Source organism: Haemaphysalis longicornis, unplaced genomic scaffold (assembly GCF_048455015.1).
Source record: "Haemaphysalis longicornis isolate Haplotype H1 unplaced genomic scaffold, Haemaphysalis longicornis Haplotype H1 scaffold_8, whole genome shotgun sequence".
NCBI classification, from domain to species: domain Eukaryota; kingdom Metazoa; phylum Arthropoda; class Arachnida; order Ixodida; family Ixodidae; genus Haemaphysalis; species Haemaphysalis longicornis.
The window spans coordinates 69,089,755-69,108,545 of NW_027526445.1; the positions used below are offsets into that span (position 1 = coordinate 69,089,755).

The 18,791-nt window shown below is 50.6% G+C and overlaps 1 protein-coding gene and 1 long non-coding RNA gene across 2 annotated transcripts in view; one reads left to right on the plus strand and one right to left on the minus strand.

The window, feature by feature from the left end:
* LOC144149758 (uncharacterized) overlaps positions 1–18,791 on the minus strand; it is a 138,698-nt gene that overhangs the window by 55,583 nt on the left and 64,324 nt on the right. The gene's annotated exons all lie outside the window — the stretch shown is intronic.
* LOC144148780 (uncharacterized) lies at positions 10,848–15,254 on the plus strand. Its single transcript, XR_013318058.1, has 2 exons — positions 10,848–10,929; positions 11,178–15,254. It is a non-coding gene; the product is annotated as an uncharacterized LOC144148780 (long non-coding RNA).

Here is an 18,791-nt window from a genome sequence, read left to right on the forward strand (position 1 = left end):
GAGCATGGCTGGTGTATAGGGCCAGATTTCATGATGCGTGATAGGAAATGAGGTTTAAAAACTTGACTTCTGACAAATACTCAAACACACGTTTCACGGAAACAATGGCTTCGTCACCTAGAAAAAACGATGGATGTAGGGGAATGTGTTGCCTGTAGAGTTCTCTGAAGTGTTTGTGTCGTGTTGTGTGAAGTGCCTTGCATGTGATTAGTATGTGCACTACGGATAGGGCCTCTCCGCACCTGCTGCACTGGGGTCTAGAAGATCCCGTCAGCAGATACGAGTGCGTCGCATGGGTGTGCCCTATCCGCAGCCTACCCAAGGCGACTTCCGTGTATCTGTTGTGTGAGTCAGATGTGTACCGTCCCAAGTGTGGCTTTATTACATGCAGTTTGTTGTCTGTCTGTTCGTCCCAGTGTGTTTGCCATGTTCTGCGCAGGTGTTGTCTTATGTGTGGCTTGAGGTCTGTGTAGGGTACCGTTGTAATGTCCACAGTGTTCCTGAGTGCAGCAGCACCGGCCCTCTCGTCTGCCAACTCGTTCCCAAAGATCCCTGCGTGTCCTGGGACCCAGCAGAGGACCAGCTCATGCTTTTGTGCATACACGGACATGATAGTGCAGAATACAAGATTAACTATGTGGTTTCTGGGGGGCTTGTGCGATGACAGTGCGCGAACAACACTCAAAGAATCTGTATATATGATGGAATTGGGAATGTGATTTTCAAGGATGTGTCGTACAATCAGTAAAATTCCATACGCTTCTGCTGAAAAAATTGATGTGTGCATGTTCATGGTTCTGGCTGCATTAAAATTAGGACCATGAGCAGCGCACGACACCATACTGGAGGTTTTAGAAGCGTCACTATAAAATTCTGCAGATGTGTATTTAAACTGCAAAGACAGAAAGTGCTGCAGTATTGCAGCTCGTGGTACACGATTTTTGTCAAGTCTCATAAAAGAAAGGTCGCACGACACAGGGCGAACTTGCCAAGGCGGTAAACTGTTAGAAAAGGATGACCTGTACACATCTAAAAACGAAGCACTGAGATCCGAGGCTCGCTCTCTCACTCTAAGAGAAAAGGGCAGAGGAATGGATGGGCGATTTGCAGAGCAGATATGTTGATGTATCGTTAAAGACAGTATAAAAAGGATGATTATTCAGTGATGAAATTTTAAAAGCATATAGCAAGTCCATGTACGTTCGTTGGTTCTCAAGGCTCAAATTATCACACTCGACATACAAACTCTCGACAGGGCTAGTGCGAAAAGCACCCGAGGCGAGACGAAGCCCCAAGTGCAGCACTGGGTCAAGCATTCGCAATGCTGTTTTAGTCGCCGACCCATATACCACACTGCCATAGTCTAAACGAGACCCAACCAAAGCAGTATAGAGCCGTAGTAGGAGTTCTTTGTCGGAACCATAAGATTGATGGGAGAGAACCTTAAGTATATTCATTGTTTTCAGACATTTATGTTTAAGTTCCTTGATGTGTGGAATGAATGTGAGTTTCTGGTCAAACACAACACCTAAGAACTTGTGCTCCTTGTTCACAGGAAGCGACACGCCATTAAGAGTAATGTCTGGGTCCATATGGACCCCGCGCTTCCTGGAGAACACAACGCAGGAGCTTTTTACAGGATTTAATTTAAAACCATTCTTGTCTGCCCAGCCGGCAAGTTTCTTTACACCAAGCTGGACTTGACGTTCGCAGATTGACAGATTGCATGATTTATAGGATATCTGCACGTCATCTACATACATGGAATAAGAGATTGTAGGTGGCAGTGCCTTACCAAGAGAGTTCATTTTTACTATGAAGAGAGTGCAGCTCAACACGCCACCCTGTGGCAGGCCATTTTCTTGCACGTAAACGTTTGAGAGTGCACAACCAACTCTTACTCGAAACGTTCTGTCTGACAAGTAACTAACAAGAGTGTTTAACATGTTACCCGATACACCGAATGACTTGAGGTCCCTAAGGATCCCATAACGCCAAGCGGTGTCGTATGCCTTTTCAAGGTCGAAAAAGACAGTTAAACAATACTGCTTATGCACGAAGGCATCCTTGATGTATGAGTCAAGTGCAACCAGTTGATCGTTCGTCGATCGCCCCACCCTAAAGCCTGCCTGGCAGCTCTCGAGAAGACCATTGTACTCGAGGAAGTACACAAGCCTGCGATTGATCATCTTCTCGAAGAGCTTGCACAGGCAGCTCGTCAGGGCTATTGGACGGTAACTTGAGGGGGACGAAGGGTCCTTTCCCTCCTTCAGGAAAGCTACAACTATAGCCTCCTTCCAAGAGTTTGGAATGTGCCCCGAAAGCCAAATCTTGTTATAGAGGTGTAAGAGTGTAAGAAGAGTGTCTGCGTGCAGGTGTTGTATCATTGTGTATGTGATGTTGTCTGGGCCTGGAGCTGAGGGTTTACACGTGCTTAGAGCAGCCCTCAGCTCATGTAGTGAAAACAGGGAGTTGTAAGAAGTCTGTGATTTGTTGCTGTCGCGTAGGGACTTCTTTTCACAACAGGCTTTATGTTTCAGGAAAGTGTTTGTGTAGTGTGCTGAACTGGACACGTGTTGGAAGTGTTGTGCGAGTGTGTCAGCCTGGTCTTCGAGTGTGTCCCCTGTAGTGCTGACCAGAGGCAGGCTGTGTGTTTGTTGTCCCTTGAGTTTGCGTATTCGTGTCCATACTTTCCTTGTGTCTGTGTAGGAGTTTATTGATGTTATGAATGTACGCCAACTCTCTCGTTTTGCCCCACGGCGCACACGTTTTCCTAACGCCTTGGCCCGTTTGAACAACAGGAGGTTTCCCGACGTGGGGTACCGACGAAGGATACCCCACGCCTTGTTCTGGGCCTCTCGCGCCCGCCTACAGTCCTAATTCCACCACGGCCTCCGCTGGTTGCGCGGGGCACCAGAGGCGTGGGGAATGGACCTTTCGGCGGCGTCGAGGATGTGCGCCGTGAGGAGTTGTGCGGCTTCATCTACGTGGTGTCCTATGGATGTGTGGTGTAGTTTGGATGTCTCTGTAAATGTATTCCAGTTAGCTCGTGCTTCATTGAACCTATTATGGGAAGATGGACTGCATGGGCCTTTACCTATGAATGTAAGTGAGGTGGGGAAGTGGTCACTACCGTATGGGTCAGTTCCCACACCCCACTCGAGAAGAGGAAAGAGAACTGCGGAGCCAATAGCCAAGTCAAGACATGAGTATGTGTTGTGTCCTATGTTATGATATGTAGGCTGTTTATTGTTGAAAAGGCATGCTCCTGAAGATGTAAGGAATTTTTCTATAAGGCGACCTTGGGCGTCCGTGCGAGAAGAGCCCCAAAGAGTGTTGTGAGCATTAAGGTCGCCTGTCAGGATGTATGGTTCGGGCAGCTGGTCGACCAGCGCCTCGAAGTCAGAGCTTAAAAGTGAAACATCAGGAGGAATGTATATCGAGCATACCGTTATCAACCTATTAAATATTATTAAGCGTATTGCTACAGCCTTTAAGGACGGTGTTCAAAGTGACAGGGTGGCATGCTAAAGATTTCCGGGCGATTATGGCCACACCCCCAGAAGAGTGTGTGCAGCCATCCCTGTCCTTTCTGTATACCTGGTAACTATTCAAGAAATTTGTGTGTTTAGAATTCAAATGTGTTTCCTGAACACACATTACACTTGGCTGATTGGTATGCAGAATCTCATACACGTCGTCAAGATTATTCATAAGGCCTCTGCAGTTCCATTGAACAATATTTTCTCTTCCCATTATTTAGTGTGAGAGCTACTGGAGTGTGTATGTTTATGTGTTGTCTTTCGGGGCTGTGACTCTTGGATTCGGCTTTTTGGGTGGCCTATCTGTAGGCTTGGACGACGGAGGCCGCTCCTTGCGCTGCGTTGCAGGCAAGAACGGCACGACGTCCATCTCGTCGTCCGATGTCCTGGGTGTGCCCGTCGAACCGGGCCCCCCGGACTTGGCCCCCCTTCGGGGGCCCTTCGTTTGACCCGCCACCGCCGGTGGTGTCGGAGGCACCAGAAGTGGCACTGGCGGTGCGGTGGCGGTGGGAGCCGGTGCGGGGCTCGTTGTGTCCATGGCACACTCCAACGCACTGGACGATGAGGAGGCACGGACGGGAGCGCCACCGGTCCCGACGGAAGAGGTTGCCACCACAACCGCTGCTGCCTCAGCGAGCGGCGTGGTGGTGGGTTGGGCTGCCAGAGGCAACCCCGGGGGGGGGGGGCGGGACCAGGTCCGACTCGCGGTACTGGGTCCCCGCCGAAACTAGACGCCGCTCCGCCCCCCGGCGAGCTGCGTCGGCATACCTCCCCAGGGGGAAAGAGGCGAACCTCTTGCGCGCCTCTGGGAAGGTAAGATTCTCAGTCACTTTTACCTTGATGATCTCCTTCTCCTGTTTGATGATGATGATGGTTGGATGTTAATGGCGCAAGGCCAACTAGGGCAAAGAGCGCCAAAACAGTGGTTAAATATGAGAGGTGAGAACTTAGACACTGAAATCAATAAGCAAGAACAAAAGTAAAATCAATAAAAGACAGTGAGGATGGCTGGTGTAAAGGGCCAGATTTCATGATGCGTGATAGGAAATGAGGTTTAAAAACTTGACTTCTGACAGATACTCAAACACACGTTTGACGGAAACAATGGCATCGTCACCTAGGAAAAAAGATGGATGTAGGGGAATATGTTGTCTGTAGAGTTCTCTGAAGTGTTTGTGTCGTGTTGTGTGAAGTGCCTTGCATGTGATTAGTATGTGCACTACGGATAGGGCCTCTCCGCACCTGCTGCACTGGGGTCTAGAAGATCCCGTCAGCAGATACGAGTGCGTCGCATGGGTGTGCCCTATCCGCAGCCTACCCAAGGCGACTTCCGTGTATCTGTTGTGTGAGTCAGATGTGTACCGTCCCAAGTGTGGCTTTATTACATGCAGTTTGTTGTCTGTCTGTTCGTCCCAGTGTGTTTGCCATGTTCTGCGCAGGTGTTGTCTTATGTGTGGCTTGAGGTCTGTGTAGGGTACCGTTGTAATGTCCACAGTGTTCCTGAGTGCAGCAGCACCGGCCCTCTCGTCTGCCAACTCGTTCCCAGCGATCCCTGCATGTCCTGGGACCCAGCAGAGGACCAGCTCATGCTTCTTTGCATACACAGACATGATAGTGTTAAATACAAGATTAATTATGTGGTTTTTGGCGGGTGTATGCGATGACAGTGCGCGAACGACACTCAAGGAATCTGTGTAGATGATAGACTTTGGAATATGATTTTCAATTATGTGTCGTACAATCAGTAAAATTCCATACGCTTCTGCAGAAAAAATTGATGTGTGCACGTTCATGGTTCTGGCTGCATTGAAATTAGGGCCATGAGCAGCGCACGACACCATACTGGAGGTTTTAGAAGCGTCACTATAATATTCGGCACATGTGTATTTAAACTGCAAAGCCAGAAAGTGCTGCAGTATTACAGCTCGTGGTACACGATTTTTGTCAAGTCTCATAAAAGAAAGGTCGCACGACACAGGGCGAGCTTGCCAAGGCGGTAAACTGTTTGAAAAGGATGACCTGTACACATCTAAAAACAAAGCACTGAGATCCGAGGCTCGCTCTCTCACTCTAAGTGAAAAGGGCAGAGGAACGGATGGGCGATTTACAAAGAGCAGAGATGATGATGTATCGTTAAAGACAGGATAAAAAGGATGATTATTCAGCGATGAAATCTTAAAAGCATAAAGCAAGTCCATGTATGTTCGTTGGTTCTCAAGGCTCCACTTATTACACTCGACATAAAGACTCTCAGCAGGGCTAGTGCGAAAAGCACCCGACGCAAGCCGCAGCCCCAAGTGTAGCACTGGGTCAAGCATTCGCAACGCTGTTTTAGTCGCCGACCCATATACCACACTGCCATAGTCTAACCGAGACCCAACCAACGCAGTATAGAGCCGTAGTAGGAGTTCATTGTCGGAACCATACGATTGATGGGAGAGAACCTTAAGTATATTCATTGTTTTCAGACATTTATGTTTAAGTTTCTTGATGTGTGGAATGAATGTGAGTTTATGGTCAAACACAACACCTAAGAACTTGTGCTCCTTGTTCACAGGAAGCGACACACCATTCAGAGTAATGTCTGGGTCCGGATGGACCCCGCGCTTCCTGGAGAACACAACGCAGGAGCTTTTTGCAGGATTCAATTTAAACCCATTCTTGTCTGCCCAGCCGGCAAGCTTCTTGACACCAAGCTGGACCTGACGTTCGCATATTGACATATTACATGATTTAAAAGATATTTGCACGTCGTCTACATACATAGAATAAGAGATTGTTGGTGGAAGTGCCTTTCCCAGAGAGTTCATCTTTACGATAAAGAGAGTGCAACTCAACACGCCACCTTGCGGCACGCCATTTTCTTGGACGTGAACCTTTGAAAGTGCACAACCAACTCTTACTCTGAACGCTCTCTCCGACAAATAACTAACAAGGGTGTTCAACATATTACCCGAAACACCGAATGACCTGAGGTCACTAAGGATCCCATAACGCCAAGCGGTGTCGTAGGCCTTCTCGAGGTCGAAAAAGACAGTTAAGCAGTACTGCTTGTGTACGAAGGCATCCTTGATGTATGAGTCAAGTGCAACCAGTTGATCGTTCGTCGATCGCCCCACCCTAAAGCCTGCCTGGCAGCTCTCGAGAAGACCATTGTACTCGAGGAAGTACACGAGCCTGCGATTGATCATCTTCTCGAAGAGCTTGCACAGGCAGCTCGTCAGGGCTATTGGACGGTAACTTGAGGGGGACGACGGGTCCTTTCCCTCCTTCAAGAAAGCCACTACAATGGCCTCCCTCCAAGAGTGTGGAATGTGCCCCGAAAGCCATATTTTATTATATAGATGTAGAAGTGCTTCAAGTGTGTCTGCGTGTAGGTGTTGTATCATTGTGTATGTAATGTTGTCTGGGCCTGGAGCTGAGGGTTTACACGTGCTCAGAGCAGCCCTCAGCTCATGTAGTGAAAACAGGGAGTTGTAAGAAGTCTGTGATTTGCTGTTATCGTGTAGGGACTTCTTTTCACAAGAGGCTTTGTACTTCAAGAAAGTGTTCGTGTAGTGTGCTGAACTGGACACGTGTTGGAAGTGTTGTGCGAGTGTGTCAGCCTGGTCTTCCAGTGTGTCCCCTGTTGTACTGACCAGGGGCAGGCTGTGTGTATGTTGTCCTTTGAGTTTGCGTATACGTGTCCATACCTTGCGTGTGTCTGTGTACGAGTTTATAGATGTTATGAATGAGCGCCAACTCTCTCGTTTTGCCTCACGGCGCACACGTTTTCCTAACGCCTTGGCCCGTTTGAACAAAATGAGGTTACCCGACGTGGGGTACCGACGAAGGACACCCCACGCTTTGTTCTGGGCCTATCGTGCCCGCCTACAGTCCTCATTCCACCACGGCCTCCGCTGGTTGCGCGGGGCACCAGAGGCGTGGGGAATGGACTTTTCGGCGGCGTCGAGGATGTGCGCCGTGAGCAGTTGGGTAGCTTCTTCAACGTGTAGGTGTCCTATGGATGCGTGGTGTAGTTGAGATGTCTCTGTAAATGTATTCCATGTAGCTCTTGCTTCATTAAACCTTTTATGGGAAGATGGACTGCTTGGGCCTGTACCTATGTACGTTAATGAAGTAGGGAAATGGTCACTACCATATGGGTCCGTGGCCACACCCCACTCAAGACATGGAAAGAGAATTGCCGAACCAATAGCCAAGTCAAGACATGAGTATGTGTTGTGTCCTATGTTATGATATGTAGGCTGTTTATTGTTGAAAAGGCATGCTCCAGAGGATGTAAGAAACCTCTCTATCAGGCGACCCCGGGCATCCGTACGAGAAGAGCCCCAAAGAGTGTTGTGAGCATTAAGGTCGCCTGTCAGGATGTATGGTTCGGGCAGCTGGTCAACCAGCGCCTCGAAGTCAGAACTCAAAAGTGTAACATCAGGAGGAATGTATATGGAGCATACCGTTATCAACCTATTAAATATTATTAAGCGTATTGCTACAGCCTCAAGGACGGTGTTCAAGGTGACAGGGTGGCATGCTAAGGATTTGCGGGCGATTATGGCCACACCGCCAGAAGAGTGTGTGCAGCCAACCCTGTCCTTTCTGAAGACCATGTAACTATTCAAGAAATTTGTGTGTTTAGAATTCAAATGTGTTTCCTGAACACACATTACACTTGGCTGATTAGCATGCAGTATTTCGTATACATCGTCAAGATTTTTAAGAAGGCCTCTACAGTTCCATTGAATTATGTTTTCTCTTCCCATTATTTAGTGTGAGAGCTACTGGAGTGTGTGTGTTTTTATGTGTCGTCTTTCGGGGCTGTGACTCTCGCCTTTTTTGGCTTGTCGGGAGGCTTTGGCGTCGGGACGCGTTCCTTGCGGTGCACCGCCGGCAAGAACGCCCCGACATCCATCTCGTCGTCGGATGTCCGAGGGGTGGCCGACGGACCGGGCCCCCCGGACTTGGCCCCCCCTCGGGAGCCCTTCGTTTGAGCCGCCACCGCCGAGGGCGTCCGGGGCGCCAGAGGTGGCACGGGCGGTGCGGTGGCAGTGGGAGCCGGTGCGGGGCCCGTGGTGTCCATCACCTCAGTACCCTCCAACGCACTGGAGGGTTGGGAGACAGAGGTGGGAGCGGCACCGGTCCCGACGGAAGATGTTGCCACCACAACCGCTGCTGCCTCAGCAAGCGGCGTGGTGGCGGGTTGGGATGCCAGAGGCAACCCAGGGGGGGGCGGAGGAGGAACCAGGTCAGACTCGCTGAACTGGGTCCCTGTGGAAACCAGACGCCGCTCCGCCCCCCGGCGAGCTGCGTCGGCGTACCTCCCCAGAGGGAAAGAGGCAACCCTCTTCCGCGCCTCTGGGTAGGTGATGTTCTCTGTCACTTTCACGTTGATTATTTTCTTTTCAAGATGAAATTTCTCGCACTTCCTGGAGTAGGCCGCATGTGGGCCCCTGCAGTTTGCGCAAGTGAGGTTATCAGAATTGCAATTGTCGGTGGGGTGGTCCTGCGCTGCACATTTCGCACAGGTTGTTTTGCCGCGGCAAGAGGTTGTGCTGTGCCCGAACCGCTGGCACTTAAAGCAGCGGCGCGGGTTCGGTATGTACGGGCGAATAGAGCATCGGATGTAGCCTGCATTTATGTACTGCGGAAGTGTCGATCTGTCGAAGGTCAGGATAATGTGCTTGGTGGGGATTATCTTATCGTCCCTGCGCATCGTGATGCGGCGCACGGCTGTGACGCCCTGGTCCTTTAACCCTTCCAGAAGGTCAGCATCTGTTTCCGTCAGGAGATCTGTCTCAGAAATCACACCCTGGCAGCTGTTTAGGCTCCTGTGGGGCGTGACCCTGATGTCCAGATCATGGATGCGAGTTTGGGCAAGAAGTGTGCGGGATTGTTTTTCAGTGTTGAGTTCGACAAGGATTTCTCCTGTCCTGAGCTTTTTGGCCTCATACTTTTCACCTAATGTGCTTTGCAGAAATTTCGAGACAAGAAATACCGACAGTGAAGCGACGGGTCTCGTTGGGTCAGCTGATTCGATGACAAGAAAACGAGAATAGTTATCCCCGTTTGTTGAAGAGACAGTTGCTGACAGAGGTGGGAATGGAACTTCGGTGCGGCCCCTTTTCGGGGGCCGATCACGTCTGGGGGGGGGTTTAGAAAATGCCATATATCATAGTATAGAAGCAGGGGACGGGGGTACTTTCTTCCACAACCTTACCCTGATAGCTGAGGAGGTCCCGGAGCTCCCTGTCTGGTAAACAGACAGGGAGCCCATCCGCCGGAGCTTGACCTGGGCTCCGACGGCCACCGTTCGTGGTTTCTAACCCTTCACCTATAAACACATTGCCACGGTTGGATCCAGCGTATGTTTGGGGGCTCGGGGTCCGCGGTATCGCCAGTACCGTCACCAAGATTGCTCAAGGTGCCCCGTGCGGGGCATCCACGTGAACGAGATGACCGTAACCTTCTGCACCGCGTTGGATGCCTGCACCTCGGGCCTTTCCCCGACGACGAGCCTCCAGATCCACACCAAGGAGTGGAAGCTTCAAGACGCCGGCAGCGTGTACCTGTTTCGCAGCGAGCCGCGGCAGGTGACCATCGCCGCGCCGTTTGTGAAGCGGGTAGCAATTTTTCTATCCACGTTGCCGGCGGGCTGCCGAGAAGTGGTGCTGCCGCTTTTCGGGGCGCGGGCGATTACGGCCGACGCGCTCACGCAGCTGCTCTCGACTAAGAGCGAGCCGGACGAACGCTTTCAGCGGGTGATGCTGGGAGACTGCAAGCTGGTGGACGCCGGGGGACTCATCGTCGCTCCCGCGGACGTGCTCCAGTCCGTCGAACGCGTCACCAGCGACAGGGTAACGGTGGAGCACCGCTCCGCGGTCCGCACGCCCGAACCCGTTGCCCTGCGCTTCGTCCGGCGGCGTCCCGACGGTGCAGTGCGCGACGACTGTAATCAAGAGTTGCCGGTGCGCGGAGCGCGGGGGCATCACGTCCACGCGGACGTACTTGAACAGAACCGTCGTGCCAACGCCAATCGCAACGGCCATAGTGGCGAACGGCTGCGTGTTCGTGCCCATTAGGTGTGTCAACTGTGGCGTGGAGGCATTTGTTAGGCGCGACCTGCCAACGGATCCCTACGACGAATGCTACCACTCCGCGACAACCCTGTTCGTTCAGTGTATACCGACGGACACCACTCTTCACGCATTCCTTACGGGAGGGGCGTTCCCCAAAGTGCATTGTTGTGTCGTGGGCGACGGCGAGCGGCCTCGGCAGCGACGGGAGCGAAGGCCGGCCGCCGGGCCCACGCACAACATCTTTTTGGCGACGAGGATGGGATGCTTTTCTTCTGCTGCGACGACATCGTCGACGGGTCCGGCAGAATGAAAACGTGAGTGCGTTTGACCTCGCTCGAGTGTGACTGTCCGGCGCGTCTGGCGTCGCGAGGCCTAGCGTTCTTTGTGCTGACGCTTGTCGAACCGTCGTTTAGGCCTCGCCCTACTTCGTTCTTCTGCTTCTGCTCCTGCATCTCTCTCCTTCCTGCTTGGCAGCATGGGCCTCTTCGATAACCTGCCCGTTTTCCTCGAATTGCCGGGGCCGCCTCCGATTCCGTGGCATAACTGGAAAAAATTGTTTCAGGCCCATCTCGAGGCGGCTGGCGGCAGCGACTGGAATGACGGACGACGCGCGTCGGCGCTCGTCAGCGTTTTGGGTAGGGAGGGGCAACGAAGGTATTTTGCTGAGGCGGAGCAGGACGAAGCAAGGAGGAACGCCGCCAGTAACGTGACCGACGCTAATGTAACCAGCCCTTTCGTGACCGACTCCGCGACCGACTGTAGTGTGACCGCATCCTCGGCTCCGGCCATTTCGAAATTCGACCAACTTTTGGAGCAGCTGGACCGGCTCTTCGCTGCGTCCACAAATACGCTTGTTGAACGACATGAGTTCACAAGCCGTCGTCAATTTCGGGGGGAAAGTTTTTTAGAATACGTGACCGCTCTAAAGGAGAAAGCCGTACGTTGCAAGTTCGGGCTGACGTACGCGGAGCGCGTCCGAGATCAAATCATACATGGAACGTCTAACCCCCAGGTTAGAGAAAAGCTGCTCGCACATGGCGAAAAGTTGTCTTTGGAGAAAGCTGAAGAGATTGGTCGGAGTTTTGAATCTTTGTCGTTGGCGAACCAAGCCTTCGGTTCGCATCATCAAGTACAAGCAGTAGGTCGACGAGGAGAAGGTGGCGTCGCGGAAGATGACAGTCGGGGAAGCCGCCGCGCTCAAGATGGCGGCGTGGAGAATCAAGATGACTTGGGCCGCCGGGGAGGCCGGCGCGCTCAAGATGGCGGCACAGGAATTCAAGATGGCCTGGCCAGCCGGGGAGGCCGTGACGTCATTCCACCGGGTTCGGGAAGGCAAGATGGTGGCCTCCAAGATGGACGTTTCCATCCGCAGTCAGCTGTAGAGTTCCGCGGTACAGTTCAGCAGAAGAAGTTTGCAGGCAAGCTTCAGTTGTGCGAACGATGCGGAAATAAATGGCATAATTCAGCATTTGAAAATTGTCCAGCCCGAAATCGGCGCTGCAACTCTTGTAATAAGTGGGGACATTTCGCATCGATGTGCCGTAAGCCGGCACCAGTGCATCGAGTTTCTTCGAAGGAAGCTACGGGATCCGCTTCGACACCGGAACCTGTAGAGCATCCAGCATCCACGGAGATCAACGCACCCGCAAGATCTTCCGTCTTAACAGTCAGCACTTCTTCTAGAAAGGACTTAGTCGTCCAAGCTGAAGTCAGCGTCAACAATCCTCCAAGAAAGGACTTAGTCGTTCAAGCCGAAGTCAGCGGAGTGACCATGCAACTCTTAGTCGATACCGGAGCATCCGTGTCGTTGATGACTGTCGAAGATTTCAAGCGTCACTTCAGTAAACAGCATGCGCTGTCCAAGGCTTCCGTCAACTTGTGGAATTTTTCCAAACAACGTATCGGCATCCGCGGCTCATTCCAAGCTCCTGTTCAAGTCTTGCAACGGTCTTGCTCCGTCACATTCTACGTCACCGACAAAGGGACATCTCTTTTGGGGCTCGACGCCATCCAGCAACTGGGCATTCAGATCGACGGTGCGTCTCTTACGTGTCGACTAGCATCGGTGTGTGCAGTGCAGTGTCCCGTGAACGTGCCCCCGGGTTTCGAACATCTCTTCAACGGCGAGTTGGGTCTTGTCAAGGACGTCTCGCATAAGATCCAACGGCGGCCAGGTGTGACTCCAGTTGCATCTAAGCTACGAAGATTGCCTCTTGCTCTCTGTGATCCAGTGTCCAGCGAGCTGCGACGCCTGGAGGACAATGATGTCATTGAACGTGTCGACGCCTCGGAGTGGGTTTCGCCACTCGTCGTCGTCCGGAAAAAGAACGGTGACATTCGGCTGTGTGTGGACCTCCGGGAACCGAATAAGGCAATTATCATTGATGGGTATCCTTTACCGCCTGTTGAAGAGCTGTTGCAGATGTTTCATGGTGCTGTTTGTTTTTCTAAGCTCGACTTAGCGTCGGCTTATCATCAGTTGTTGCTGGAAGAGGGAAGTAGGGACTTAACTACTTTCGTGACTCATGAAGGTTTATTCAGGTTTAAGAGGGTGTGTTTTGGTCTGGCGTCGGCGCCTGCGGTTTTTCAGAAAATGATGTCTCAGATCTTAAAAAATTGCAAAAATGTTGTTTGCTATCTTGATGATATTCTTGTGTGGGGAAAGACTCAAGCTGAGCATGACGCGAGCCTGGTTGAAGTCTTAACATGTATAGCAAACAGTGGCATGAAGTTGAACGACAAATGTCTTTTTTCGGTCAAGGAACTTGATTTTTTGGGTCACAAGATTTCGGCTGAGGGCATCTCACCTTTGGAGAGCAAAGTAAAAGCTATAGTTCATGCTCCCGCTCCTACGGACATAAAGTCACTGCAATCATTTTTAGGTCTTGCAGGATACTATGCTAAGTTCATAAAGAACTATGCAGAGATAGTTGAACCACTTCGCCTCATGCTCAGGAAGGGTCAGACGTTGTGTTGGTCTGATGATGCTCAGCGCAGTTTCGATCAGTTGAAAGCGTGCCTCACATGTTCTCCGGTTGTGAAAGTCTTTAATCCTGACTTGCCTGTAGTAGTAACTACCGACGCATCTGATGTGGGAATTGGCGCGGTACTACAGCAGCGGTATGGTTCTCGGCTTGAAACCATAGCCTTTGCTTCTAGAACTTTGTCGGAGACTGAGAGAAAATACTCTGTGGGAGAGCGCGAAGCGCTGGCTTGTTTGTTCGCCTGCGAAAAGTGGCACATTTTTCTTTGGGGCAGACGGTTCACACTTAGAACTGACCATCAGGCTGTAGTTGCTTTGTTAGCCGCAGGAGACTCAGGTCGGAGACCTTTAAGGATTTCACGGTGGTCAGCTCGTCTGCTGCACTACAGTTTTGACATCGAGCATTGCAAAGGGTCAGAAAATCTGGTGGCTGATGCTCTGTCAAGATTACCCATTCAGACCGGTCAGGAACTTCAGGAAGAAGAGATAGTGTCGCTGGTAACATCAGTAGTCGATAAAGAAACCGTGCAGCTGGCAACGAAGGCCGATGTAACGTTGCAGAAGGTAGCAGAGTATGTGTCAAAGGGTTGGCCTGATAAGAAAAAGGTACACAGTGACTTAACAGCTTACTTTCATGTAAGGGATGAACTTTCTGTTGTGGACGGATTACTCATGCGTGATGACCGTGTAGTCATTCCTGGTGTACTGGTACCTACGTTTCTCGAGTTGGCACATGAAAATCATCAAGGAATAGTACGAACGAAGCAACTTCTCCGAGAACGTTACTGGTGGCCTCAAATGGATCGCAATGTTGAAGAACATGTAAAGCATTGTCACGTTTGTCAGCTGGCAGACAAGTCTGCTAAGCCTCATGTAGCTCCGTTACAGCCAGTGGAATGGCCTGAAGGGCCTTGGCAAAAGTTGGGAATGGACATCGTCGGTCCGTTAGATGTGTCGTACCCCCGATTTCTTGTTACACTAGTCGATTACTACTCTAAGTGGCCTGAGGTTCTGGGCACAAATTCCATTTCAACTGAGGATGTCATTAAGTTGTTGGACTCTTCTTTCAGTCGGGAAGGGCTCCCTGAGGTTTTAGTGACGGATAATGGACCCCAGTTTGTCTCCAAACAAATGCAAGAGTATCTAAAGGAAAAAGGTATCCGCCACGTGTTCTCGTCGAATTATTACCCTCAGGCTAACGGCCAGATTGAACGGTTTAACAGAGTTCTCAAAGAACATTTACAGGTAGCCAGACTTGAAGGCAAGGATGCTTCGAAGAGCATTACACAATTTCTTGGGTCGTATCGGGTCACACCACATTCAGTGACAGGTCTTTCTCCAGCTTTTTTGCTGCATGGACGTCAGCCTCGTTCCAAAGTGGATATTAGCAACTTCAGGATACGTAAAAAGGCAGCAGAATCGGACAATTTCCTGCCTCATGTTCGGAATCAGGTCTTCACGAAGCAGCATAAAGCTAAACAGTACTTTGACAGAAGGAAAGGTGCGCAGCCGACCCGCATAAAGGTGGGAGATGTCGTGAAGGTAAAATTCCGTAAGCAAGGATTTCTGAAGTATAGTAAGCCGTTGACAGTGCAAGCTCAGGTTGCACCTTTCACCTTTAAGCTCAGTGATGGAAAGATCTGGAACGCTTCAAAACGCACAGTCGTTCCGAAGGGAATCGAGGTTGGCTCAGCACCGTATTCCTTTGAGAATGTTGAACTCTCGTCGAGGCATAAAGCAAAAAGATGTTGTGTCGTGGGCGACGGCGAGCGGCCTCGGCAGCGACGGGAGCGAAGGCCGGCCGCCGGGCCCACCCACAAGCCCAAGAAGAAAGAGTGCGGCCTGCTCGCACCAAGACCAGAGCCCAAAGAGAGCGTTTATTGTTCGACAAGACGACACCTAGACGCATACGCACGTGACCCGTCACGTGCGACCACAGAAACGACATCTAGTTACAATTAACACAACCAAGCGCCCACAGTGAGCGGGCGCTCCACTAGAGGGCGCCACTACACCACATCATCTTCCCGTGCAAAAGAAGTTCGCACACTCTGCGAAATACGCCACTACACCACATGCATCACCTGTATCTCGGCGAAACGTTGGACGCGGAGGTGAAAGCGATCGTGGATTTTGTGACGGTGTTCTCCAAACTCAACAACCTAATCACTTTCGTGCCGCGTTACATGTCGCGGAACGCGCGCACCGCGTTTCTGTGCGCTCTTGCGACCCAGTGCCCGAACTTGCAGCGCGTGTGTCTGACGAGGAGGAAAGACAAGCGGGATGCTCAGTGCTTCGCGTATGGCGTGGTTCTCGCACCGAACGTGAAAGACTTTGTCATCGCGAAGACGAAGCATCCCCAGGAGCCTTCGCGGCACGTAGACCTGGCGTCGTCCGCCGCCGCTGCCGCTTTCGCGAGAAGCACCCTGTGCGTTAGCGTCCCCCCGTACGCGACTGAAGGGCTGTATCTGTTTAAGTACGCGTAAGCGCTGTTACATTTTCGTTTCATGACGCGCAGAAGTGAAAGCGTGTGTGTGTGTATTATTTGTTTTGAGTGTCATTCGCGCAGAAGTGAAAAGCGTGTGTGTATATATATTATATATATTTGTTTTGAGTTGTGCGAGTGCATTTCTTAAGCGACCCTGCAATAAAAAGAAATGTTCTTTACATGTGTGTGTGTTTGTGGTGGGTTGGGCGCCGCCGGCCGGCTGCTGGCGCGCGCGCGCTTCCTCTCTCTCTCACTTGATGATGATGATGATGGTTAGTGTTTAATGGCGCAAGGCCAACGAGGGCAAAGAGCGCCAGAGAAGACGTTATTTAATGGAGAAGTGATTACCACACAAAGGTAGGTATAAAAAGGAAGAAAAAAAAAAAGTGTAAACCAAACATAGTAAAATCAATTATAGAAAATGGTGATGGCTGGTGTATAGGGCCAGATTTGATTATGCGTGATAGGAAATGAGGTTTAAAAACTTGACGTCTAACAAATACTCAAACACACGTTTCACAGAAACAATGGCATCGTCACCTAGAAAAAATGATGGATGTAGGGGAATATGTTGTCTGTAGAGTTCTCTGAAGTGTTTGTGTCGTGTTGTGTGAAGTGCCTTGCATGTGATTAGTATGTGCACTACGGATAGGGCCTCTCCGCACCTGCTGCACTGGGGTCTAGAAGATCCCGTCAGCAGATGCGAGTGCGTCGCATGGGTGTGCCCCATCCGCAGCCTTGCCAAGGCGACTTCTGTGTGTCTGTTGTGTGAGTCAGTTGTGTACCGTCCCAAGTGTGGCTTTATTACGTGTAGTTTGTTGTCTGTCTGTTCGTTCCAGTGTGTTTGCCATGTTCTGCGCAGGTGTTGTTTTATGTGAGGCTTGAGGTCTGTATATGGTACGCTTGTTATGTCGACAGTGTTCCTGAGTGCAGCAGCAGCTGCCCTCTCGTCTGCCAACTCGTTTCCAGCGATCCCAGCGTGTCCTGGGACCCAGCAGAGGAGCAGCTGATGCTTCTGCGCATACACAGACATGATACATTTAAATACAAGATTAACTATGTGGTTTTTGGGGGGTGTATGCGATGACAGTGCGCGAACAACACTCAAGGAATCTGTGTAGATGATAGACTTTGGAATTTGATTTTCAAGTATGTGTCGTACAATCAATAAAATTCCATATGCTTCTGCTGAGAAAATTGTTGTGTGGACGCTCATGGTTCTGGCTGCACTGAAATTCGGACCATGAGCAGCGCAGGAGACCATAGTGGAGGTTTTAGACGCGTCACTGTAAAATTCTGCAAGTGGGTATTTCAACTGCAGAGACAGAAAGTGCTGCAGTATAGCAGCTCGCGGTACCCGATTTTTGTCAAGTTTCATAAAAGAAAGGTCAGAGGAAACAGGACGAACTTTCCAAGGAGGTAAAATGTCTGAAAAGGATGATCTGTACACGTCTAAAAACGAAGCGCTCAGATCCGAGGCTCGCTCTCTCACTCGAAGTGAAAAGGGCAGAGGAACGGATGGGCGATTTACAAAAAGCAGAGATGTGGATGTGTCGTTAAAGACAGGATAAAAAGGATGGTTATTCAGCGATGAAATTTTAAATGCATAAAGTAAGTCCATGTACGTCCGTTGGTTCTCAAGGCTCCACTTATTACACTCGGCATACAGACTCTCGACAGGGCTCGTGCGAAAAGCACCCGACGCAAGCCGTAGCCCCAAGTGTAGCACTGGGTCAAGCATTCGCAACGCTGTTTTCGACGCCGACCCATATACCACACTACCATAGTCTAAACGAGACCCAACCAAAGCAGTATAGAGCCGTAGTAGGAGTTCTTTGTCGGAACCATACGATTGATGGGAGAGAACCTTAAGTATATTCATTGTTTTCAGACATTTATGTTTAAGTTTCTTGATGTGTGGAATGAATGTCAGTTTCTGGTCAAACACAACACCTAAGAACTTGTGCTCCTTGTTCACAGGAAGCGACACGCCATTCAGAGTAATGTCTGGGTCCGGATGGACCCCGCGCTTCCTGGAGAACACAACGCAGGAGCTTTTTGCAGGATTCAATTTAAACCCATTCTTGTCTGCCCAGCCGGCAAGCTTCTTGACACCAAGCTGGACTTGACGTTCGCATATTGACATATTACATGATTTAAAAGATATTTGCACGTCGTCTACATACATAGAATAAGAGATTGTTGGTGGCAGTGCCTTTCCAAGAGAGTTCATCTTTACGATAAAGAGAGTGCAACTCAACACGCCTCCTTGCGGCACGCCATTTTCTTGGACGTGAACCTTTGAAAGTGCACAACCAACTCTTACTCTGAACGCTCTGTCCGACAAATAACTAACAAGGGTGTTCAACATATTACCCGAAACACCGAATGACCTGAGATCACTAAGGATCCCATAACGCCAAGCGGTGTCGTAGGCCTTCTCGAGGTCGAAAAAGACAGTTAAGCAGTACTGCTTATGCACGAAGGCATCCTTGATGTATGAGTCAAGTGCAACCAGTTGATCGTTCGTCGATCGCCCCACCCTAAAGCCTGCCTGGCAGCTCTCGAGAAGACCATTGTACTCGAGGAAGTACACAAGCCTGCGATTGATCATCTTCTAGAAGAGCTTGCACAGGCAGCTCGTCAGGGCTATTGGACGGTAACTTGAGGGGGACGACGGGTCCTTTCCCTCCTTCAAGAAAGCC